Source organism: Bos javanicus, chromosome 20 (assembly GCF_032452875.1).
Source record: "Bos javanicus breed banteng chromosome 20, ARS-OSU_banteng_1.0, whole genome shotgun sequence".
Taxonomy (NCBI): Eukaryota; Metazoa; Chordata; class Mammalia; order Artiodactyla; family Bovidae; genus Bos; species Bos javanicus.
Genome location: NC_083887.1, coordinates 19,907,927 through 19,935,280, shown reverse-complemented (window position 1 = coordinate 19,935,280; position 27,354 = coordinate 19,907,927). Strand labels below are relative to the sequence as shown.

At 37.8% G+C, this 27,354-nt stretch overlaps 1 protein-coding gene across 11 annotated transcripts in view; it reads right to left on the bottom strand.

Moving 5' to 3' along the window:
- Positions 1–27,354, bottom strand: part of PDE4D (phosphodiesterase 4D) — a 1,603,025-nt gene that overhangs the window by 273,113 nt on the left and 1,302,558 nt on the right. The window lies entirely within an intron of this gene.

Sequence of the window (27,354 nt, the reverse complement as noted above, 5' to 3'; positions counted from 1 at the left end):
TTATGTCCAACTCTTTGTGACCCCATGGACTGTAGCCCACCAGGCTCCTTTATCCATGGGATATTCCAGGCAAGAATACTGAAGTGGGTTACCATTTCCTTCTCCAACACACAATAAAAATCCCTCTAATTCAAAATGTTGAGTACTCAGCCCCTCTCCATCTCAGATGCCCAAGCTGGTAGCCATCTCTTCTCCAAAGCTTGCAACTATTACCATTGCCTAGACTGCATATGCAGAAATACGCTGGAAGGTGAAAACATATGCATGTTTTCATATACCATATATGTCGAGAGTCTTTGGACATTTACAAAATTGGGAACATTTACCTTGATTTTTTTATTTAAAAATATACCTAGACAATTAATTTACTAATGGTCCAGTTATTCCATATAATAACTTTCTGCTATAATACAACCACTTTGGGAAACAGTAAAAAACAAAAATAAAAGTTAAACATATACGTATCCTTAGAGAGAGCAATTCTACTACGTACCTACTCATGAGAAATATAAAATTATTTTTTCACAAGAAAACTTTTTTCCTATTTTTTAATTTAAATATTAAAATTTATAAACATATCGGGTTGGTTTCTGCCATACAACAACGCAAATCAGTCATAATTATACATACACCCCCCTCCCTGTCTGGTCTCCCTCCCCTCCCACCTTTCCATCCCTCCAGGTCATCACAGAGTGCCAGACTGGGCTCCCTGTGCTACGCAGCAGCTTCTCGCCAGCTATCCATCCACACCTGATAGTGTATAGACTGCTGATGGCTACTTTCTCCGTTGGTCCCACTCACTCCCTCCTTAACTGTGTCCATAAGTCCACACTTTGCATCTGCCTCTCCATTCCTTCCCTGCACATAGGTTCATCAATATTATTTTTGGCGATTCCATATATATGCATTAAAATACTCAATCTATTTTTCTTTTTTCTGACTTGCTTCACTCTGTGTAACAGGCTCTAGGTTCATCCACTTCATGAAGAGTTGACTCAAATTCATTTTTTATGGCTGAGTAATATTTCATTTTCCCTGGAAGAGGGCATGGCAACCCACTCCAGTATTCTTGCCTGGAGAATCCCCATGGACAGAGGGCCTCGGCAGGCTGCAGGGCATGTGGTCACAAAGAGTCGGACATGATTGAGTAACCAAGCACACAATTATATCCATTGTATATATGTATAACATCTTCTTTATTCATTCATCTGTTGATGGACATCTAGGTTGCTTTCATGTCCTGGCTATTGTGAACAGTGCTGCGATGGGGTATATGTGTCCTTTTTAATCATAGTTTTCTCAGGGTATATGCCCCGTAGTAGGGCTGATGGTCATATGGTAGATTTATTCCTAGCCTCCAATTAAAATAAATAAATTAATTTTAAAAAATTAAGGAATCTCCATACTGTTCTCCATAATGGCTATATCAGTATGCATTCCCACCAACAGTGTAGGAGGGTCCCTTTTTCTTCACATCCTCTCCAGCATTTATTGTTTGTAGATTTTTTTGATGATGGCCATTCTGACTAGTGTTAGATGATACCTCACAGTAGTTTTGACTTGCATTTCTATAATAATTAGTGATGTTGAGCATCTTTTCATTTATTAACTGAATGTAAAACTATGTGTACATCTTATATATCTTCTTTGGAGAAATGTCTGCTTAGGTCTTCTGTTCCTTTTCTGACTGGGCTGTTTGTTTTCCTAATATTGAGCTGTTTGAGCCTTTTATATATTCTGGAGATTAATCCTTTGTCAGTTGTTTCATTTGCAACTATTTTCTCCCAATCTAAGGACTATCTTTTAATCTTGTTTATGGTTTCCTTTGTTGTGCAAAAGCTTTTAAGTAGGTCCCACTTACTTACTTTTGTTTTTATTTCCATTACATAGGAGGTGGGTCACAGAGGATCTCGCTGTGAGTTTATTTTTGTGTATGGTGTTAGGAAGTGTTCTAGTTTCATTCTTCTGCATGTAGCTTTCCAGTTTTTCCAGCATCACTTCATGAAGAGGCTGTCTTTTCTCACTGTATATTCTTGCCTCCTTTGTCAAAAATAAGGTGTCCATAGGTGGATACGTTTATCTCTGGGCTTTCTATCCTGTTCTATTGATCTGTATTTCTGTTTTTGTGCCAGCACCATACTGTCTTGATGACTGCAGCTTTATAGTATAGTCTGAAGTCAGGAAGGTTGATTCCTCCAGCTCCATTTTTCTTTATCAAGACTGCTTTGGCTATTCAGGGTCTTTTGTGTTTTCATACACAGCCCATTCATCACTGCAACTAAAAGAATAAAACACCTAAGAATAAACCTACATAAAGAGACAAAAGACCTGTATGCAGAAAACTCTAAGACACTGAAGAAACAAATCAAAGACGACACAAACAGACGGAGAGCTAGGCCATGTTCTTGCTCTTGTTGTTCAGTTGCTTAGTCGTGTCCAAACCTCTGCAACCTCATGGACTGCAGCACACCAGGCTTCCCTGTCCTTCACCATCTCCCGGAGGCTGTTAAACTCATGTCCATTGAGTTGGTGATGCCATCCAACCATCTTGCTCTCTGTCATCCCCTTCTCATTCTGCCTTCAAACTTTCCCAGCATCCAATGAGTCAGCCCTTTGCGGTAGGTGGCCAAAATATTAGAGCTTTAGTTTCAGCATCAGTCTTTCCCATGAATATTCAGGGTTGATTGCCTTTAGGATTGACTGGTTTCAATATTGTGAAAATGGTTATTCTGCCCAAAGCAATCTACAGATTCAATGCAATCCCTATCAAACTTACCAGTGATATTTTCACAGAACTAGAACACAAGAAAAATTTTATATAAATATTCACAGTAGTATAACTCATGGTAACCAAAAGGTGAAAACAATCCGCATGTCTATCAACTGATGAATGAATAAACTAAAGGTGGGGTATCTATACAATGGAATATTATTTGTCCATACAAAGAAACGAAATACTGATAGATACACACTACAACATAGGTGAATCTTGAAATCGTTACGCCAAGTGAAAGAAGTCAGTCAGGAAAAACAACATATTACATGGTCCTATTTAAATGAACTATTCAGAGCAGGCCAATCTAATAGAGCCGAAAGTAGATTAATAGTTGCTCAGGGCTAGGAGTCCATGAGGTCACTAAGAGTTGGACATGACTGAGTGACTTCACTTTCACTTTTCACTTTCATGCATTGGAGAAGGAAGTGGCAACCCACTCCAGTGTTCTTGCCTGGAGAATCCCAGGGATGGGGGAGCCTGATGGGCTGCCACCTATGGGGTCACACAGAGTTGGACACAACTGAAGCGACTTAGCAGCAGCAGTAGGGCTAGGAGTAGAGCAGGTCACGTGGAAGGGTGACAGCCGTGGGGAACTGGGTTTCTTCCAGGGTGATAAAATATACCGCAATGAACTGTGTTATTGCACAACTCTGTGAATATACTAATAATTCATTAGCTATATAATTTTAATGAGGGATTAGTATGGCATGTGAATTATACCTCAATAAATTTCCTTCAAAAATAAAAGAAGAAGCCTCTCCATGTACCAATGCGTTGGGAAGTGAAAAACGGAAGCTTCAGGACAGTGACCAGGTAGACAATACTTCTTTTTGTGTAAAAGGGGGAGTGAATAGAATTTATAGTTTCACTGTTTGCTTTTACATAAACTTTAAGGGATACCCAAAGAAGATTAATGAGTGAAGAACTCTGAGTATGAGTACCATTTTTCCAAATTATGACAGTAATAGTAATTAATAGTAAACATTACCTACAGATAATTCTATACCAGTATATGAGACATTCCTCACAGCTACACAGTATCTCATTAATGTTATACAAAATTGTTGAATGAGCCCTATACTAATTGACATGTAGGCTATTTCTAGTTTTCTATTATAAAATTTGCTGTAGAACATTTTTATACATATATTTTTGCACTTTTACACAGGCCAACAGCTAGAAAAAATTTTAAGAGTGGAGTTGATACATTAAAGATACACAATATAAAGAAACCTTAAACAATGTAACCAAAGTATACCTCTTAAATTTGTTGACAGCTGCAGCAGCTATAAAAACTCAGTTTAAATAAGCATAATCACTTGAGCAAAACCCATTCTTCTGAACAAGATTAAATGAAAATTGACAATTTTCCCATTTTCTGTTATGAGAGCATTAAAGAAGAAGCACAATAAGCTCCTTTGAAAAGAAATTAAGACAAAACCCAACTGGCTTATTCTACATAAGCTCTGAAACTTGAGCAAGAGAGAACTCCTTTTAATAGACATGAATTTATTTGAATTCATTATGCTGTTTCCCACATGCGGTGCCCATTTAAAGTGACCTTTCAGCCTCCAAGTAGGAGTCTAACAGCAAAAGGATGAAGAGAATCTGTTTCAATTAAGATAAACATCAACTGTCAAAATCTGATTAGACTATTTAAATTCTAAGGCAAAACCGTCATCAAAAGAAATGGAACACTCCAGTGCAGCAGTAAATTGGGTGTAATGTCATTCTGTGAAGTTCTGATGGTGCAGAAAGATTTCTGAGTGTCCATGAAACACAGGGCTATGTTTGGAGGCATTCATTCTCCTCTTTTCTTCCTTCCACTCTCTCTGGCTCATTTTGGAGTTGTTTTTGAGTGGGTCTCCTTAAGCTGCATTATCACCTCTAAATAGAGGTATCTGAGCAAAGGAAACTGTTATTCCCTATGGTCAAGGAATGGTAGATACTAACTAACAAACTTTTATGGTCGACAGTAACAAAAAGTTACACATACATCTTTAACAGACATTAGGTTGTCAAAAGAATTAGAATGCAATATGCTAGGAATCCAGGAAGGCAATGGCACCTCACTCCAGTGCTCTTGCCTGGAAAATCCCATGGATGGAGGAGCCTGGTAGGCCGCACTCCATGGGGTTGCTAGGAGTCGGACACGACTGAGCGACTTCACTTTCACTTTTCACTTTCATGCATTGGAGAAGGAAATGGCAACCCACTCCAGTGCTTTTGCCTGGAGAATCCCAGGGACGGGGGAGCCTGGTGGGCTTCCATCTATGGGGTTGCACAGAGTCAGACACGACTGAAGTGACTTAGCATGCTAGGAACAGAGACACAGAGAAAAGACATGTGGGCATGGTGGGAGGAGGGGAGGGTGGAGTGAATTAGGAGATTAGGTTTGATATAAACACAAGTACCATATGTAAAATATTAGGTTTGACATAAATAAAAGTACCATATGTAAGACACATAGATAGTGAGAACATACTCTATAGCACAGGGAGCTCAGCTCAGTGCTCTGTGATGACCTAAATGGGTGGCATGGGGGTGGGCAGTAAGATCCAAAATCGAGGGGATGTAAGTATGCATATAGCTGATTCACTTTGTTGTACAGCAGAAACATAACACTATAAAGCAATTATACTCCAATAAAAAAGAATCCAATATCCTATATTTCACACTAAACCCTTAATTAACTTATTTTTGGTTGTTATTGTTGCTTTTGTCATTATTTTGTTGTTTTCTGATTTGTGACGGGTTTCAGTGTGCTTGTTGTCTGGAGCTGATAGAGCCCATTCATGAACTACTGAGGAATTCAAGGGGAAAAAAATGACATATGTCTCAAGCAGTCTTGCCAAATAGAACTTCTGTCTTTTTCACCATTCATATTGTCACAGGGGGCACACCCTCCCATCAGCTGAAGGCCAAATTATATCCTCTGCAAAGATTACTCTAGCAAGTTGCTAGAATCATTTTTTTTTAAAACACATATATCTATTCATCAACTACATTTCGGATTCAAACCTTAACTAAACTAAGCCAATAGAGGTATTAGAACACTGAAATCTAGGTACTCACAGGCAGAGAAAATTCAATACGGCTTGCCCTAGTGGGTGACATGCTATCTAAAATAGAAGTAAATTTGAGATTAGAAAACACAGATGGTGCTGATGGGCTGGTGCACTGGGACGACCCAGAGGGATGGTATGGGGAGGGAGGAGTGGGGAGGAGGGGTCAGGATGGGGAACACATGTATACCTGTGGCGGATTCATTTTGATATATGGCAAAACCAATACAATATTGTAAAGTTAAAAAATAAAATTAAATTAAAAAAAAAAGAAAACACAGATGCTAGTGTTATGTTTTAAGGGTGATCAAAGGGCTAAGTAGTTCTCAGTGATTCCTGTGAGGCATTGAAAATCAATGAGAATCTTAAGCCTAATAAAAAATGCTTTGCAACTCTAGCAAAGTCTACTTGCTACTTGGGAGGCTCATAAACTTTGTATCAAGAAAAGAAAGGTGCAGCTGCATGGCATCCTTTTACTCCAGAAGGCTTTCTTTCCATCCCTAAGTGAAGTTCACTTTCTTTGACCTCTGCCCTCCAAGACTCTCAAGAACATTCTAATACCAGAGGTTAGGCTCAGGAACATGTAGAAACAACCCAGCCAAAGATCAACACCAAGGATATAGGGAACCCATCATTTTAAGATTTCCAACTTCCACTGGAAATTCGGATGTGAGAGCCATATAAATGCTGTAATCTTCTTCTCCCATCGTTTTGCTCAACTGGTTCCTTCACGTTCTTAGCTTCCCTGACCACTCAAAGAAAGTACATCTCCAAGAAACACACACACGTTAATTCAGCCTTTTGTGTAGTATTCTCTTCACTGGACTTACCATATTGGGAATCATTTTATTTGTTGCATACATGCTCAGTCGCTTCAGTCGTGTCTGATTCTTTGTGACCCCATGGACTGTCGCCTGCCAGCCTCCTCTGTCCATGGAATTCTCCAGGCAAGAATACTGGAGTGGGTTGCCATGGCCTCCTCCAGGAGATCTTGCCAACCAATGTATCAAACTCGTGTCTCCTGCACTGGCAGGTGAGTTCTTAACCCTAAGCCCTGGGATGTACTGGTGTCTCCCTCTCTTCATCAAGCTTATGGAGTAAAAATAATTATTAAACATAATTAAAAATAATTATTTTTACTCCATAAGCTCCATGAAGTAAGGGATGCATGGATGTATCCTCAATGCCTGGCATATGTCAAAAATCAAACATGTATTTGTCTTTACAGGAATACATAGAAACTTTGTTGCTGTTGTTGTTCGGTCACTAAGTCATGTCTGATTTTGTGACTCCATGGACTGAGGCACGCCAGGCTCCCCTGTCCCCCACTAACTCCTGGAGTTTGCTCAAATTCATGTCCATCCAACTCAATGGATATAGAAACTCCCCGACACAAAACTAGAGCAAACTATCCTAAGCATATAGTCTGTCTGAACTGTACTTTTTAAATAAAAAAGCATTTTATATCTCTAATCTTCTTGTGACATCACTGTAGACCACTATTAGAATGTAACTTATGTATGTTTAAGAATAGAAAAAGTAACATATTTCTAAATACTGTAATATTTAGAAAATAATATCTATTTTTAACAGAGCTATGTCAAAGAAGGTTTCAATCTAGATTTAGCTATAAGTGAGGTTGATTTATTCCATATGCATGAAAATTTATTTAACAGAATAATAAGTTTAGATTAACCCAAGATTTACATGTATTAATCTTCAAATTAAACAATAATTAGATTTTATTTAGAGCTGTTAATACTTTTTTTTCAGTAAAATTTCCATTGCTCTTTTACTTGTGAAATGTCATATACGTGTTGTATCTTATACTATCATTTTGTTAAATGGTCAAATTCTTACATCCTAAAACAGTAACTTGTGTTTAAGAGTAATTTGAGCCAAAACTAAAATGAAAACTAACATGAGAACATAAACACAAAAACATGATTAGGAGTTTTCCCCTCTGAAAATTAATAAACTAACACTTATTGGATTTCTGTGCCAAGTAAATACTTTCTAAGATGTCCTTCATTCAACCTTTCTAGGAACTCCAAGGATTATTTTTCCCCACGTACAAGATCACCCTGCTTGTAACTGGAGGAGCCTAGCTTTGAATTTGACCTGACTTCAGGACGCTCCCTACCTCTCCCCATCTCTATTGTTAGCAATTGCAAACTGCCTCTGAGTTTCAGCTCTATGGTACCATGTCCTGTATTTTCCTAAGGTCTAAAGAAATAGAAGTTCTTTGAATGCAGTCAAGCAGATAAGGTCTAGCATCAAAGTGATCTCAAGGTTTAAAACTAGCCATTAACTCTCACAAGGAAGACAAAAATGAATCTATTCCTGGTGCTGGAAGCTTAAGTGCTTTTGATTTCTTTCTATAAAACAGATAAAGGTTTTCTTAGATAACTAAGGGGGGGGGGAAATGACTTTCTCTCAAAGATTCCAGATATTTTTACAGGCAGCATAACTTTCCATTGACCCACCAACCAGTAAAACCAACTGAGAGTTACTCAGAGTCACTCCCCAAAATCTCTTGTAAGTCATCAGAATTATTTTGCGGGGCCAGCCTTTATTTTCTATTACTCCTATTACTCATAATTCATTTATTACAAGGAGTATTTCTTTCTCCCCACCAGCATGTTTGCATTTATTCAGGACGCTTATCCTAAATCGGAAATTGCTAGGATTGAGATCAAACTCGCCAGAAGTTTTCATGGATTTAACTTCCTTTCCCAACAAATTTTATAGGAAATCAAAAGTTTCAACATGAGTTGATAAGCAAGGCACTATCATTTCTTTATCAGAATAGCCAGAATAGATGCTCATACATTTAAAAAGATTTTCCTGAGAGGTTTTTTGTTGTTTGTTTGGTTTTCTTCTCTCCAAATAGGTGGACAGTCCAACTTGGGCCCTAAAGAATACAGAAAATCAAAGAGGGTTTTAAAGCAACTTTTACTTAGAAATAGTTCAGAGAACAAAAGGTGTTCATTTGATATTCAATTAAGTTTTTTGCCTTGAAGGCTAGAGCTTCTTTCTATGAATTTGAAATTTACAGAGTTGGTTACACTTATGCAATATTCAGGAAGCAACTGAGTGAACATGCAGTGCCTCAAAGGACCGGCACCGAGGGAATTTGGTACTTTATAACTGTGGGGAAGCCCAGGTTTGCACATGGAGGTCTGTATTTGTACTTTACCCACCTCCTGTGTAAAGATAAACTAGAAACAAAGACCTATAAAGGACAAGGATCATGGAAGCAAACAGGTTTGGTACTTCAAACAAATTATATAGTTTATCAAAGGAAATCATCTAAAATTTTGCTTTGATTATTGGAAACTTCAGCAATTTTTTTTTATTATGGTATACATTTTATTGTTGTATAATTCTTTTTTTTTTTTCTAATTTTATTTTATTTTTAAACTTTACATAATTGTATTAGTTTTGCCAAACATCAAAATGAATCCGCCACAGGTATACATGTGTTCCCCATCCTGAACCCTCCTCCCTCCTCCCTCCCCATACCATCCCTCTGGGTGGTCCCAATGCTCTAGCCCCAAGCATCCAGCATCATGCATCGAACCTGGACTGGCAACTCATCTCTTACATGACATTTTACATGTTTCAATGCCATTCTCCCAAATCTTCCCACCCTCTCCCTCTCCCACAGAGTCCATAAGACTGTTCTATACGTCAGTGTCTCCTTTGCTGTCTCGTACACCAGGTTATTGTTACCATCTTTCTAAATTCCATATATATGCATTAGTATACTGTATTTATGTTTTTCCTTCTGGCATACTTCACTCTGTATAATAGGCTCCAGTTTCATCCACCTCATTAGAACTGATTCAAATGTATTCTTTTTAATGGCTGAGTAATACTCCATTGTGTATATGTACCACAGCTTTCTTATCCATTCATCTGCGGATGGACATCTAGGTTGCTTCCATGTCCTGCCTATTATAAACAGTGCTGCGATGAACATTGGGGTACACGTGTCTCTTTCCCTTCTGGTTTCCTCAGTGTGTATGCCCAGCAGTGGGATTGCTGGATCATAAGGCAGTTCTATTTCCAGTTTTTTAAGGAATCTCCACACTGTTCTCCATAGTGGCTGTACTAGTTTGCATTCCCACCAACAATGCAAGAGGGTTCCCTTTTCTCCACACCCTCTCCAGCATTTATTGTTGTATATCTGAAATTCCAAACTCTACTCTAGATTTTTAATTTATGCTTTTTGGTATTTGATATCAATTTTGTACCTGTATTTTCTTTATAATTTTTGTGACATTGTTTGTATTTGTTTGTTAACATTGTATTTTTGAAATTCCAAACTCTACTCTAGATTTTTAATTTTTGCTTTCTGGTATTAGTTATCAATTTTGTACCTGTACTTTCTTTATAATTTTCTCGACCTTGTTTGTTTTTGTTTGTTCGCTTCTTTTCTTTAACATCGCATTTTGAAATTCCAAACTTTACTCTAGATTTTTAATTTTTGCTTTTATGTATTTGTTACCAATTTTGTACCTTTAAGGACCCAATCTTCAGGACCCATTTTTCACTAGGGAGCGAGATTACTGGCTTGACTGTGGACTCTCCTTTTTCTCCACCAGGTCGCCTCTGTCTCCTCCCTAACCCCTCTCTACTCTACCCAACTCTGTGAATTTCTGTGTGTTCCAGACGGTGGAGAACACTTAGGGAACTGATTACTGGCTGGATCTGTCTCCTCCTTTTCATTCCCCCTTTTATCCTTCTGGCCACCTCTGTTACTCTGTATAACCCCGTGAACATCTCTGAGTGGTCCAGTTGTGGAGTGCACATAAGGAAGTGACTACTGGCTAGCTTGATTCACCTCATCTCATTTGGGTCACCTCTAACTTCTCCATGTAACCCTGTGAATCTCTCTGAGTGACCCTCACCATAGAGAAACTTTTCATCTTTAATGTAGATGTTTTATCAGTGGTGCTGTATAGAAGGAGAAGTTTTGAAACTACTGTAAAAATAAGACCGATAACCGGAAGCAGGAGACTTAAGTCCAAACCTGACTCCAGGGAACTCCTGACTCCAAGGAACATTCATTGACAGGAGCTCATCAAATGCCTCCATACCGACACTGAAACCAAGCACCGCACAAGGGCCAATAAGTTCCAGGGCAAGACATACCAAGCAAATTCTCCAGCAACAAAGGAACACAGCCCTGAGCTTCAAGATACAGGCTGCCCAAAGTCACCCCAAAACTATAGACATCTCATAACTCATTACTGGACATTTCATTGCACTGAGAAGAAATACAGCTCCACCCACCAGAACACCAACACAAGCTTCCCTAACCAGGAAACCTTGACAAGCCACCTGTACAAACCCACACACAGTGAGGAAACGCCACAATAAAGAGAACTCCACAAACTGCCAGAATACAGAAAGGACACCCCAAACTCAGCAATTTAAACAAGATGAAGAGACAGAGGAATACTCAGCAGATAAAGAAACAGGATAAATGCCCACCAAACCAAACAAAAGAGGAAGAGATAGGGAATCTACCTGATAAGGAATTCCGAATAATGATAGTGAAATTGATCCAAAATCTTGAAACTAAAATGGAATCACAGATAAATAGCCTGGAGACAAGGATTGAGAAGATGCAAGAAAGGTTTAACAAGGACCTAGAAGAAATAAAAAGAGTCAATATATAATGAATAATGCAATAAATGAAATTAAAAACACTCTGGAGGCAACAAATAGTAGATTAACAGAGGCAGAAGATAGGATTAGTGAGTTAGAAGATAGAATGGTAGAAATAAATGAATCAGAGAGGATAAAAGAAAAACGAATTAAAAGAAATGAGGACAATCTCAGAGACCTCCAGGACAATATTAAATGCTACAACATTCGAATCATAGGGGTTCCAGAAGAAGAAGACAAAAAGAAAGACCATGAGAAAATACTTGAGGAGATAATAGTTGAAAACTTCCTAAAATGGGGAAGGAAATAATCACCCAAGTCCAAGAAACCCAGAGAGTCCCAAACAGGATGACACATATTAATCAAATTAACAAAGATCAAACACAAAGAACAAATATTAAAAGCAGCAAGGGAAAAACAACAAATAACACACAAGGGAATTCCCATTAGGATAACAGCTGATCTTTCAATAGAAACTCTTCAAGCCAGGAGGGAATGGCAAAACATACTTAAAATGATGAAAGAAAATAACCTACAGCCCAGATTATTGTACCCAGCAATTTTTTACTATTAGGATATGACACATGAGTGAAATTTAAAAGAATGAACCTCTGTGCTTTATACATGAAATGATCACCAATTGACAAAGAAAGTCAAATCACCAATAGAACAAAACTACAAGTGAAAAAAAATAAATAAATGACTTATTTAAGAAGGGATGACAAAAGGGACAATACTGGGAGAAGTAGGAGATTCAAGTGAGAAATTAATTTATAATTCAATTAAAATCTTACAAATACACTTTGCAAAGTTTAAAATCATATAGTTTTTCTGACTACCAGCTCAAGTATATAAAAGTTATTTATGGACTGCCCACAATCCAGGCAGATTCTTTACCATCTAAGCCACCGGAGAAGCCCCAAGAATACTGGAGTGGGTAGCCATTCCCTTCTCCAGGGGATCTTCTAGACCCAGGGATTGAACCCAGGTTACTCACACTGCAGGCAGATTCTTCCCCATCTGAGCCATCAGGGAAGTCCACTGAAGAGACAGGGTATACTAAATGTGGTAGATTCTAATGTCAGACTGAGTTCAAAACTAGTTAATACTATAGAGCCAGAGCTGCTGTAATTGCTAACTGGACTACTGCTAAAATACCAGTAGTTCATATGTTTGGTGGGAATCATGTACTAATACAGTTCACTGTGAAAGTCCGATAACATTTGATATTTTGGTGGTAGGCAGGCTTTCCATTGTGTGGTCCCCTTGTATGGCAATTGTAATCCTTAAGAGCAAATTCTTTATACCAAACAACAATGGGACATGAATGCCATTTTCATCTGATTTCTAAATGGAATCTGGTCTCTGATAGTTCTTTCCAAAGCTCTTATTAGATCTCTATTTGATGAAATGACCTTATTTAGATTAATGCAGTTAAAGCCATGGATTATACAAGATGTTCAAAGGAATATAACTGCGCTCAACCATGGTAATAGTAAAATTAGTTTATTTTACTCAGTGCTGGCAAGCAAACCAGTAGTGGCCATTTGTGGAAAGGAAAAACTTATTTGCCTTCATTTTCACTAATGTGAAACAGAGTCCTCAAAAATTAAAAAAAAATTAACTAGGTACTATAAAAACGAATCTCCTGCACATTTCCTGTGAAGACAGAAATTTTGGTAATAAGACAAATTATGTCAAATGTCAATATGAGTTATTTTTGTTTAAACTTCATTTTTTTCTATTTATCTGATTTTCCTTCTCATGTTCTCTTCCTCTATACACATTAAAATTTCCTAGTTTATATGCTCTCTCTTTGAAAAATTAAATGCTAAATTCATCTAAATAAGAGAGAAATCTGCTGGTTCTAAAGCTTATTTAAATAAAATGAACTTAAACATTTAATTTGGCTGACATAGCCTTGTTAGGAGATGAATAAATAAGCAATTTACCTAGAATGAACATATTCCTCTAATCTCAGGGAAAATATTTTGGTTTTAAAAAAATCAAATATCCCAGATTTATTTCATATTACCACACCCTAAATTCAAGTAGTCAGGTTTTTAAATTATTCTGTTCACTGCTGGATTTTTGAGAGCAACCCAACCACTCACTTTTAAACTATAAATGTATTTTTATAATAAAAGCAAAAAAATCCTAGGGATATAGAAAACTGTAAAAGTAGAAATCTTCTACCTCACAGGAATACTTTAGAAAGTCACTGGATTGGGAATTTTATGAAGGTGAGGGCTAATATTTCATCAATGTCTCTCTAAGACCCATCAGGGTGCCTGGAGCAGAACTGAGTTAATAAACATTGTTAAGTGAAGCAATGAAAAATATACCTTTATTTTTACAACTAATAAAAGTGCTACAGAAACAAAACTCTTCTTTAAGAACAGTACATTTTAAGCTATAGAATCAGATTTCATGGTCAAGTGGCTAGAAAATGATCTTGTACCACACTAAAAACAAATCCTCAATTACAAAGGATTAAGACTTAATTTCTTAGTATTCTGAAAAACCTAAGTCCAGAAATGTGGTAAAGCTAAAAGCAACTTAATAGTGGGGAAAGTGCACAATCCAGGAAGGAATGCTCACCCAGACTTCGGAGGCCAGAGGTTAGGGCTCTAGGCCACACTTGGTCCCTGACTTAACATCCCAGCCATGGAGTCTGTCTGATGGGGTGGCTATGTTTTGCTTCAAAAGGCTGACAATGAAGCTGAAGTGAGCCTGAAGCAGTGGTTGTGGTTCTTGCCCCAAATAGGTCTCTCAGATGAAGAGAACACCAAATTGATAAAGAGTTAGAGAAAGTAGCTCAGACGGTAAAGCGTCTGCCTACAATGCAGGAGACCTGGCTTTGATCCCTGGGTCGGGAAGATCCCCTTGAGAAGGAAATGGCAACCCACTCCAGTAATTCATGCCTGGAAAAATCCCATGGACAGAGGAGCCTGGTGGGCTACAGTCCATGAGGTGGCAAAGAGTCGGACACGACTGAGCGACTTCACTTCACTTGTAGAGAAAGTCAACTGTATATCAACTGGGAGATGAATGTGTACAGAATACACCAGCATCTGCACACGCCATTCATGGTTAGTTGATGGTCCTGAGATGGGTCACTTAGGCAAAGAGAAATGTTGAGGAAAACTGGGAAGGTGGATTCAATTAATAGACAGGAGACTCATGAGGGAGTAAGGAGAAGTGTTGAGACTGGAATTACCAATGAAGTTGGGAAACTAAGGGCAAAACCCACAGGAAAACAGGCAAACATCCTCTCTGATCTGATACTTTACAATTCTTCACCACAGAGAGTAATTCTGCCTTCACAATTCAGTACAATTCCTAGCAGAGCACCATCTATTAAAATAAAATTAAACATAAATACAGATTGGGACGTTTTCCAGGTGGTGTAACACACTCCTTGTTCTCTCTGCATGCAACAGACAGACGCACAATCCTGCTGTTGGGATAGGCACCGTGCTGGGTACCCAGGTACAAAGATGAAAACACCCAGTCTAGCCTACAACCCATTCACAGTCCCTGAGGACAGGCAGGCAAGACAGCGTCAGTTGTTGCCATGCGTCAAGGGCTTTGCTAGAGAAATGGACCAGGTCTCCTGAACACAGGGAAGAACATCTTAATTCTGAATGGGAAGGCCAGGAGAGCTTCCCAGAAGAAATGCCCATTGAGAGTGAATCTAAACAACAGCTTGCACGTGAAATTGTATTCCAATGATTACTACAAATTGACAACAGTTTTGAACTGAACTGATAGTCCTAAATGCCAAACTGTGACCTAAACAATTAGCGTATTTTTACCCTGAATTTATATTTCAAACAAAAATTTGCTTAACTGTACATCAGTGAGAAATGAATGGACTACATACAACTGCATCAACATGGGATACACTCTCAAACATCAATTGGCAGGGAAAATAAAACCCACCAGCCACAAAACAGTACCAATTGTATCCATTCATTTTATATAAAACTCAGAAGTAGAAAATAGTATTCTGTGATGTTTTTTTGAAATCAGGATAGATGTTACACTTCGTGCTGGTGGGCAGTAGCTAAAAGGGCCACAAAGGTGGCTTTAGAGTTGCTGGTAGCATTATTTTTAATCAGGGTGGTGATTATAAGGGTGGCCACTGATAATAGGAATTACTAATTTTTCTTTTTTTTTCTAGTTTGCAACATCCAAAAAGAGTAGTTATGGTTTATGACATGTACACATATTCTTCATAGGTGACAAATGACAAAAACATGTCGAAGCTTCTAAAATATACACACACAGATTTGTATGGATATATAAATACTGCTTTTGCTACAACTTAATTTTTGTGCAAATTTAATGGCAGAGTTAAAATGTAAAGAATTATTTTGAGACCATCAGGGCCACCTAAAATGCCAAGCAGCCCCATGATATCCCTCTTCTCTTTGGTGGCAAAAGTTGGCAAAAAAAGTTGGCAGCACTTTTTCTGAATCTCAGTGCAGCTCCCAGTATTCTTCCACATGGCCATACTATGGGCCACAGATGAAAATGATTAGCAATCTTGGTTTTAAACAAAGAGGATTGTCTATTTCCTTTGTTACTTACATGAGAAAGACATTACAATTAAGGACACATTTTATGTGTATTTCTAAGTCAGGGTATAATTCCACAGCTATGTATGTAAAGTGATTTTCCCGATTATAAAAACACTTACAAAGGGATGTTTGCTAACAGTAAATCTGCTGATATTTTTGTGTTTTACATTACCATGGAAACACTTTCTGATTCATATACAATTAGACGCAATTTTAACAACAGGACTCAGACAAACAATCGGAACTATTTTTCTCAAGCAGAGATTCAGGGAATCTTTAGTGACCCAATTTTTTCCCTCAAGGTGGTGAGCCCCACCCTCAATCACACCTTTTAGCCCAAAGAACAGTTGCTAATTATAACAAAGTAAAGCTTTTCCACATTTTTTTATTGGTACCTACTCATAATAAAATAAGTACAGAGCAGAGACAATGGAACACTAATTGGCTGCTCTCACTAAACCACTGCATTTTCTACATTTCCAGCCTCTATGCTCTTCAGCTCATCCTGAAACTATACTCTGGGCCACAGGAACTGATCAAACCAAATCCCCTTTTTTGCATGTTGTCTTTCTAGATGGAGAAAGAGGCTCGTGCTATGCTAGAATGGCAGAGTAAAAATAAACAGGAGTCCTACCCAGTCTGGGACCTACTAAGGATGAGGAGACTCAGGCTATGGAGATAACAATCTGTATATTACACAACCCAGAAGGCATGTCAGGACTAGAGGAGCAGGGCATCTGGAAAGACAGGGAAGGCCTGGCAGTGAGGTACAGTAAGACTGAACCACCAGGTGGCAGAAAATGAAGAAGAACTACAGAGCCACTTGATGAGGGCAAAAGAGAAGAGTGATAAAGCTGGCTTGAAATTCAGCATTAAAAAAAAAAAAAAAAAACGATCATTGCATCCCATCCCATCACTTCATGGCGGAAAACAGATGCGGAAAAACTGGAAACAGTGATAGATTTGATTTTCTTGGTCTCCAAAATCACTGCAGATGGTGACTGCAGCTGTCAAATTAAAAGATGCTTGCTCCTTGGAAGGTAAGCTATGACAAACCTAGACAGCATATGAAAAAAATAAGAGATATCACTTTGCCAACAAAGGTCTGCATAGTCAAAGCTATGGTTTTTCCAGTAATCATGTATGGATGTGAGAGTTGGACTATAAAAAAGGCTGAGCAATGAAGAATTGATGCTTCTGAACTGTGGTGCTGGAGAACTCTTGAGAGTCCTTTGGACTGCAAGGAAATCAAACCAGTCAATCCTAAAGGAAATCAACCCTGAATATTCATTAGAAGGACTGAGGCTGAAGCTGAAGCTCCTGATACTTTGGCCACCTGATGTAAAGAGCCAACTCAATGGAAAAGACGCTGATGCTGGGAAAGACTGAAGGCAAAATGAAAAGTGGGCAGCAGAGGATGAGATGGTTACAAAGCATCGATCGCCGACTCAATGGACACGAGTTTGAGCAAACTCTAGGAGACAGCGGAGGACAGAGCAGCCTGGTGTGTTGCAGCCCATGGGGTCACAGAGAGTCAGACTTACTGACTGAAAAACAACAAGCCCTTCCTGTGAGATTAACCCACTGCCTGGGACTGCTGTCCTAGAGGATTCTGACCTATTTTTAAATAACTAAATCAGAAGCATCTTAGCTTCCAACTGATCACTTCTTTCTCTGCTACCTTCTCTATATCATTTATTCTTTGACCCACCTGAATAGATCTTTGAAGCACAGTGTGATTTATCCAGAACCCCTAGCTTTGTATAAAGACTCAGTTTGAGGTGTCCCAAGAAGACTGTCTCACAGAAAATAAGCTCTTATAGACTGAATCAGTTTCACCTTATAGTTCTTGATTTAAAAAGTCCCAATAATATACAAACTTGAAAAATGCATAATACAAGCTAACATTTCCTGATACAAAGAATCAGCTACTGTGCTAAGGACTTTAATTAATTTTAATTAAGTTAATTAACTTATCTGATATATTTACATATATAGCATTACTAAAGGTAACATTACGGGAATTCCCTGGCACTTCCAAGTCAGGGGATACAGGTTCGATCCCTGGTCAGGGGACTAAGATCCCACATGCTACACAGTGTGGCCAAAAAAAAAAAATAATAGCATTTAATAATTTTTAAAAGTATGTGAATCCATGAAATTCTCTTATTTACCATGCAATCTCGGGTAAGTTTTCCTCACTATTCTAGAAAATGAGGAATAATAATAATGTGTGCCTCACAGGATTTATAATGAGACTTGATGGAGTAATTCTTTTCAAACACACAGCCTGATATCTGTCACAGAAGCACTCAGTAAATAGCAATTACCATGATTTTTACTTCAGTGAGACTATGTTTTGGAGAAGAGAGAAGAGTAAAGTTACAATTTCAAGACATGAATTTTGGCAATTTAATAAGCGATGTGACTTCCAAAAAATGTTACTGATCAGAGTTTAGTTACTTGCGAAGGTCTTTGGACAAAGCACTGTCTTGAATTTCCTTCAGGAGATCATGGAGACCTCAACCTCCATACCTCTCCATAAATATTCCTTCAATCCAACTTTGAAGTTGTGACAGAATTATCATGATATTAGCTAACTTCACAGACATAAGTTTAAGAATTACATTTAAGTACCATACAATAACCTTAGATATGCAGATGACACCACCCTTATGGCAGAAAGTGAAGAGGAACTAAAAAGCCTCTTGATGAAAGTGAAAGTGGAGAGTGAAAAAGTTGGCTTAAAGCTCAACATTCAGAAAATGAAGATCATGGCATCTGGTCCCATCACTTCATGGTAAATAGATGGGGAAACATTAGAAACAATGTCAGACTTTATTTTTTGGGCTCCAAAATCACTGCAGATGGTGATTGCAGCCATGAAATTAAAAGATGCTTAGTCCTTGGAAGAAAAGTTATGACCAACCTAGATAGCATATTCAAAAGCAGAGACATCACTTTGCCAACAAAGGTCCATGTAGTCAAGGCTATGGTTTTTCCAGTAGTCATGTATGGATGTGAGAGTTGGACTGTGAAGAAAGCTGAGCGCCAAAGAATTGATGCTTTTGAACTGTAGTGTTGGAGAAGACTCTTGAGAGTCCCTTGGACTGCAAGGAGATCCAACCAGTCCATTCTGAAGGAGATCAGCCCTGGGATTTCTTTGGAGGGAATGATGCTAAAGCTGAAACTCCAGTACTTTGGCCACCTCATGCGAAGAGTTGACTCATTGGAAAAGACTCTGATGCTGGGAGGGATTGGGGGCAGGAGGAGAAGGGGACGACAGAGGATGAGATGGCTGGATGGCATCACTGAATCGATGGACATGAGTCTGGGTGAACTCTGGGAGTTGGTGATAGACAGGAAGGCCTGGTGTGCTGTGATTCATGGGGTTGCAAAGAGTCAGACATGACTGAGCGACTGAACTGAACTGAACCATACAAATTATAAATGGAAATACTTTCACGAATTTACCTGACAAAGTTTTAGCTCTCTATTTGACTTCAAACTTTGTGTTTGAATTTTAAGAAAAATATTTCTCCAATAAAATCTGTTGCCACAAAAACACTGACATTGTTTCTAACCATTTTCTTGACCTTATTTGACTGGAAGTTAAAGACCAGCAAAACTTTTCCAGTTCCAAAAATGGGGTCAGGGTGGGGAGAATTAGATTATAGGTTATTTTCTGTGGTCCTATTCATTTCCAAGAGTTTATGGTTCTACTCGCTGGTCAAATGCCAGAGAGGAAGAAAACTGCAATTTATAGTCAGATTAGGGGAGAGGGTCAATAAACTGAATGCATCAAGAACTAGCTAGATTTCTAGAGAATGAAGCTGGGCCAAAGTCCACCTTCCACGTCTCCATCCATCTCTATGGTCCATGGTGGAAGACTTGTGTGCACACCTTGAGAAAGAAGGCAGACAAATACAAAAGGTATTTGTTCTTGAGCTGTACATGGTTAAAAAGAGAACCTTGAAATAATCTAGGACAGAAAGGAAAGGCATAGAGCAGCAGCCTACTGACCACTTTTGCAATACTAGGAGGCAGAATCATGAGTGACCAAAGCAGTGGAGACAGTGGAGAAAACTGAATAAAACAAAAACAATACCATCACCACAAAAAACATGGGGTTTAGAATTAGACCATGTTTTCTTCAGCACTGTGATTTGCGAGTTTTATCTCCTGTAATTATGAAGATAAAATGAACTAAATCATGTACAGCACCAAGTCCAGTGTCTGACCAACAGCAGGTTCTCAATATTGTGTATCTGTTATGTGGGTTCGATCCCTGGGTTGGGGAGATCCTCTGGAGGAGGAAATGGCAACCCACTCCAGCACTCTTGCAGGGTGAATCCCATCAACAAAGGAGCCTGGTGGGCTACAGTCCATGGGGTCACAAAGAGTCAGACATAACTGAACACGAACACACACACACATATCATTACAATGGTCACCACTCTGGTTACCACTGTAGACTTAGGGGCTACTGTCCCAGCTAGCTGGTAATCCAGCTGCCAATCAGAGTTACCTGCTGTTCTATGACACATCTATAGCAGAGGAAACATCACAGCAGTGGTTGCCTGCCTGCCAGAATGCCATTGGTTAAAAGTTGACACATTTTGCAGGAATTTATCCTAACTAAAACAGTTTCAGTCATATAAATCCCCTGACACAAAGAAGAAATTCTGTACCACATTGCAATGAAGTGAAATCACAGATGTTAGGAATTGTTATTTTCTGTATTCCATATATACATGAACATTTCATACATATTCATTTTAGAAAGTTGAATTTCTCATTTTGAATGTATTTTAAACAGGACAGAGACTCAGACACAATGGGAACACTCTTTTGCATGAAGCCTGAAAACAATTACACATTGAAACTATGTTTTACAGAACATTTCTTTTAACAAGTCACACTGGTACCACCCCCTTTACAATTCAAAATGAGCATTTTGCACTATGAAATGAAATGGAGAAGGAAATGGTAACCCACTCAGTATTCTTGCCTGGAAAATCCCATGGACAGAAGAAACTGGCAGGCTACAGTTCGTGAGGTCACGAAGAGTTGGATGCCAATTGAGCACATAAGATTAAAAAAGACCACAAAGTCACTTTACTCCATAAAGGAGAATCTACTTATCTACTGATTCACTACCCTGATAACTAGGAAGAAACGGGTTAAAATTTAAGCAAGGAAGATTAATATTAGCTATAAACAAAACGTCTGAACTGTGTGGGCTGTAAAACATCAAAAACTTCACCAGTAAGGAAGTTTCGGAAATTGTCACCTCAGTGTGCATATATTCTACACCTGGTTTCTAGTTTTCTAATTTCTTGTTCTCCCTCATGTAACAGAGAAATGGAAAGGATTGAAGTCGACTTTCTTTATCCTCTGGCAGAAGTTTTTAGTCCTGAGATGAAGGGGAGAAACAAATAAATAAATAAAAACCATTGCTACACGCAAGTTCATTACTACAGCTGCTATCGGAAGGTGGCAGTGTGATTAAACAGGGCAGGGTGCCAGATGGCGAGTGTCTGGTTCAGAATGGGCTGAAGTCCTTCCAGCCTCCCCTCTGACCTTCCTCTTATTTCTCTATACACTTCTTCAGATCTTTCCCATAATCTTCCCCTCATTGTTTCTCACTGTTATTCTGAAGAGCATCTTAGTTTAGCTTCCCCAATTCACATCCTCACCTATCACCCAGGGTGCTCCTACTAGAGCCAACTGCCTAGGAAGGTTGAAGGTAGATAATAAAGGCGTAACATTCATATTTCCTCTGTTATGCTAAGAACTGCATCCACAGGTTCTGGAATTCTCTATATTCTCCATTCTTCTAAAAGACTTCCTAGTTTAGTCCAAACTTGACCACAGAGCAAGGCATTTAGAGATTTGAGAATTAGAATTTCATAATTTAAGACTTTAAAGAGTATTTGTGATCCACTCTGTCCTTCCCTGGCATTAAAATATATATATATATATATATATATATATATATATATATATATATATATATTTTAATGTTTTAAATAATATTCAAGCTATTTTAACCACTTTTCCTAAAAGCTGCTTATCTCTAGATCTGGGATTATCTCTAGGTCTATATCACCAGATGTGATACAAACTTAGAAAATAGGATCAAAAAGATTTATTGCAGGTTCAAAGCTCTGAACCAATTTTGAAAATAGTCACTTCTCTAAGTCCAGTCACATTGTATAACTGGACAGGCAGAAATTACACAAGTTCCATTTGTTTTCCCATTTGCAAAACCTTGTAAGATAAAAGATACAGGAAGGAAGATTTTGTACCTTTTTCAAAGCTGAGTTAAAACATTATGAAACTTCATACAAAGTTGGAGAACTTGTTTCTTACCTGATGCCTTACAGATCTTACAGAGAACAAAGTAAGACTTTCTAACAAAATTGGAAAGATGATCTATTAGAACTGAGAAGCACTGACTTTTGCTTTTTATTTTCCTACAATAGGGAATAGATAACTTTATTTGTTACTGCCGCTGCTGTTAAGTCGCTTCAGTCGTGTCCGACTCTGCGACCCCATAGATGGAAGCCCACCAGATTCCCCTGTCCCTGGGATTCTCCAGGCAAGAATACTGGAGTGGGTTGCCATTTCCTTCTCCAATGCTTGAAAATGAAAAGTGAGAGTGAAGTCTCTCAGTCGTGTCCGACTCTTCGCGACCCCATGGACTGCAGCCTACCAGGCTCCTCCATCCATGGAATTTTCCAGGCAAGAGTACTGGAGTGGGGTGCCATTGCCTTCTCTGAATCACAAAACCCTTTCAAATAGTTATTTTTCAATGCTCAACATCAGCCTTAAACTTTGAAAGTGAAAGTCGCTCAGTAGTGCCCGACTCTTTGTGACCCCATGGACCATACAGTCCATGGAATTCCCCAGGCCAGAATACTGGAGTAAGTAGGCTTTCCTTTCTCCAGGGGATATTCCCAACCCAGGGATCGAAACCAGGTCTCCCGCATTGCAGGTGGATTCTTTACTAAATGAGCCACAAGGGAAGCCCAAGAATACTGGAGTGGGTAGCCTATCCCTTCTCCAGCAGATCTTCCCCACCCAGGAATCGAACCGGGGTCTCCTGCATTGCAGGCGGGTTCTCTACCAACTGAGCTATCAGGGAACTTTATGGCCTATCATACCCCAGAAGGTCAACTTCCAACTTATCTTTTCAGTCACCCAATAGCTACCAAATATTTTAGTGCATTTGCTATATTCACAAGATAGATAATTTGACAGTCATCAAAAGTGATACTTATAAAAATAGTGGTGGTAGTGATTTAGTCGCTCAGTTACGTCCGACACTTTGCAACCCTGTAGACTGTAGCCCGCCAGACTCTTCCATCCATGGGATTTTCCAGGCAAGAATCCTGGACTGGTTAGCCATGTCCTTCTCCAGGGAATCTCAGGTCTCCTGCATTGCAGGCAATTCTTTACCTACTGAGCTACCAGGGAAGCCCAAAGAAAAAGAGTACTGCCTCTGAAGCAGAGAGGCATGGGATTGAACCTCAGCACTCCCTAGCAGTTAAAGTGCCTTGTTCAAATTATTTTATCTCTTAGGTTCATTTCTTCATCTGTAAAATAGGGATTAACAACTCCTTCCTTTCAACATTATTATAAGAACTAAACAGGATACTATATTTAAAATTTTCCACAGAGTTCTCATTTATAAGAGACACTCGATAAAATGAAAGCTAGAAATATTATTATTAGAAAAATGCATGATGAAGTGGAGCACAGAACTAATATTTACAACAGTTCAAGATATGTGAGTTAAGTGAAAAAAAAAATGAGAATAGTTGAGGTTAGGATACCAGGGGTTAAAACTAATTTTCCCTCCAAAATATTATTGTCATTACATCTTTTTATTTTCAATTAGAAAAGTTAGTAGTTTTACTATAATCATGAAGCCAAAATAAGAATTCTCAGTCAGCCTGAACTCATAACTTTAGGAGAATAGAGTTAATAGAAAAGAACAATCATTTATTGATCTGAGAAGCAATGTTTTTTAGAAAGTTATATCTGCTCACTACTGAAATGCTTATTTGCCGTATTTTGGACACTGAGCCAATTATTGTTTACCAGATATACAGATGGCTACACATATAAAGATGAGTTTGCTAATGCACATGGTAGTTATATTTTTAATATATTTAAAATCATGTATCATAATTCCTTGATGAAAAAGTGCATATAATATAGTAAAAGAATATATATTCAGAAGAATGAAAATCACCCTGCCTCCATTCTGGCCATTTTTACCCTAGAAGGTAACCAGTACTAAAGGCTTGGAAAACACCCTTCCAGGCTTATTTTCTATGTCTATAAACCTAAGTAAAAATTTTACATATTTAATAATCTGCTTCAAAACTTACTTTATAAAAAGACTCACAGGCATATCTTAGACAATAGCATCTTCTCCCCACCAGATTACACAATGAACAATCTTAAATATCACAAGTACATGCCAAATAATGAACAGCAGAAAAGAACAAAGTCCAGTTTTACTGATCAAAGTTTTCTATATTTATATTTGTAAGGATAATTATTTTTTCATTTAAATTGAATTATATAAGTCTTGGTTAGATTAATGAGAACTATCTCTGGGATATATTTGTAAGTGGTAAAATGCTACAGAATCATAATTTTATTATAATGTATAACTGCTGACTATATCTAAATTGAAGACATGTGAAATTAAAATATTTATGGATATGTAACTGCCTCTTTGTTTTCTCACAGAGAATTTAAAGATGAACTATTACTACCAAAATGACTGAAACAGAAAGGCAAAATAAATGATTTTGCTAGTTTTATTAACTGTATGAGCATAAGAAAACATATAGATCATGTTTTTCTCAATTTCTAGCAGACATTTAAAGGAATGCAAAACGATTAATACCACAATTAAATTCTTTTAGAACCTGGCACAGAGTAGGTAGTCAATAAATATACCTATTGAAAAAATAAAAACAACCTAGTATATATCCTTATTATATAATACTTTATATATATTTAAAATATTATATAATAAGGAAACAGATCAATTTCAAGATTATTTTTATCTTGTTTTTAGAAATTAATAGAATTTTAACTGTAAGTAAAGGGCTTGTTATTTAAGCAGATGAACCAGGAGGAAGGATATATAATATCATTAGGAGTTTGTCATGAAATCCTCTTTTAAAATGTGAGTATCTCAAAGGGATTCAGTCAGGGCTGTAAATAACAAGTTCGTGTGGATTGTTTTTTATGGTAGTGGTTGGAAAGAAACAGGAAAAAAGCCAAAGAATAGTAATCTGAGGCGCTGGGTTCTTGCAAAAGGCAATTAGCAAACTGTCCGGAAGCATGCAAGGAGAAAATAGACAGTCTTAGAAAAAAGGGGGCAATGGAACAAACAAGATTTACATAAGTAGCATTAAGATAGTAAAGGCAAAAGATGATTCTCCCAAAAGAAAGTATTCTCAAGTATAGAACGAAATAAAATCATCTGAAAAAGGAATATTTACTTGGTCTCTCTAGTGGGAAGTCAGTTCTTAAGAGGATGAAGTAGGATTTGGTTTCTGAAAGGAAAGGGGTTAGGGGTGGGGGTTGAGAGGACACCATCCTACTGAATTGTCGGGGGCTAGTATGTACCGAGGTACAGGGAGCCGAAGGGCTGCTTTTTTTGTTAATCAAGTAAACATCTATATATATATGTGTGTGTGTGTACACATATACACACGTGTGATGTATAGAACAGTCTTATGGACTCTGTTGGAGAGGGAGAGGGTGGGAAGATTTGGGAGAATGGCATTGAAACATGTATAATATCATGTATGAAACGAGTCGCCAGTCCAGGTTCGATGCACGATACTGGATGCTTGGGGCTGGTGCACTGGGACGACCCAGAGGGATGGTATGGGGAGGGAGGACGGAGGAGGGTTCAGGATGGGGAACACATGTATACCTGTGGCGGATTCATTTTGATATTTGGCAAAACTAATACAATTTTGTAAAGTTTAAAAATAATATAAAATAAAAAAAATAAAACACATGTATACCTGTGGCGCATTCATTTCAATAAAAAAAATAAATAAATAAATAAATAAATTATGTAAAACCCGAAAAGAAAAATATAAATATAAATAGATGTGTTGTACAGAAATTGAAGGATAAAGGGATAATAAAACAGTTAAACTATAACTACAGTGATTACAACAACCTCAGGTCAATGATTCAGAGACAGCAGTGATATACCCAAACAGTTACATTATTAATAAGACAGAGGTAAGAGGGAGGTTTCCATAGTGTGCCATCAGGGACCATTAGCATAAAGAGAGGCATTTACTTCTTACATAAACACCATCTAAACCAAACACTACTCAAACTATTTAAAATTAAATGGAACAATATACACATTCATATTTTAAAACATATACTTTGAACTGTGGCCCTATTTATGACCTTACATAACACAGAATAATCAAATAGAACAGTTGTGGATAAAAATAGACTATGATAACCTCAGAGGAGTAAAGGATGTCGATGCTGCTGAACACTGAACTGCACTAAGTGTTGCTGATTGATTGCATCCTAAATTTGGAGCTAAGTCTCCTGGCGTTTGAGACAAAAACAGCAAATAGGTTGGTTAAATACTATTTATTCATGCATAAGAGCCTGTTTTCACATAGGCAGGACAGAAATCACAAGTGAATAAAATTCACTTATAAATTCTGATTACCCATTTATATTAGAGATTTATATTGGTTATAGCAACTATAAAAGGATTCTAAGTATTTCCCAGTATTTATTATTTGGCATAAAAGAGCCATACAAGTTTAGTTGCAGATGCAACCTTTTCTTTAAATAAATTCAAGGAGGAATTTATCACATGTATTCATTTATTTTTAAAAAAATCACAATTGATATGAGATCAAATCTGCATCTATAGTTTATTAAAACTCACAGAAATACCACTGCAGGACAATTCTTGATTCTAGTCCCCTACAAAACAGCAGTACAATAACAGCAAATGATAACCCAACCTCATAAATGTGGACTGAATTCCCTATACAAATAATTTAAGTATTTATTTGTGTGTCTGCCTGCTCAAATAATTATATGTAGTGCATCTTACCTGCTTGCTTCCAGCCTTTCCTCAACACCTGCCTTCACTCATTGCTTTTAATTCTCCTGTCTAAAGGATTCTTTCCATTTCAAAAAGATGAGCTTATTTATATAT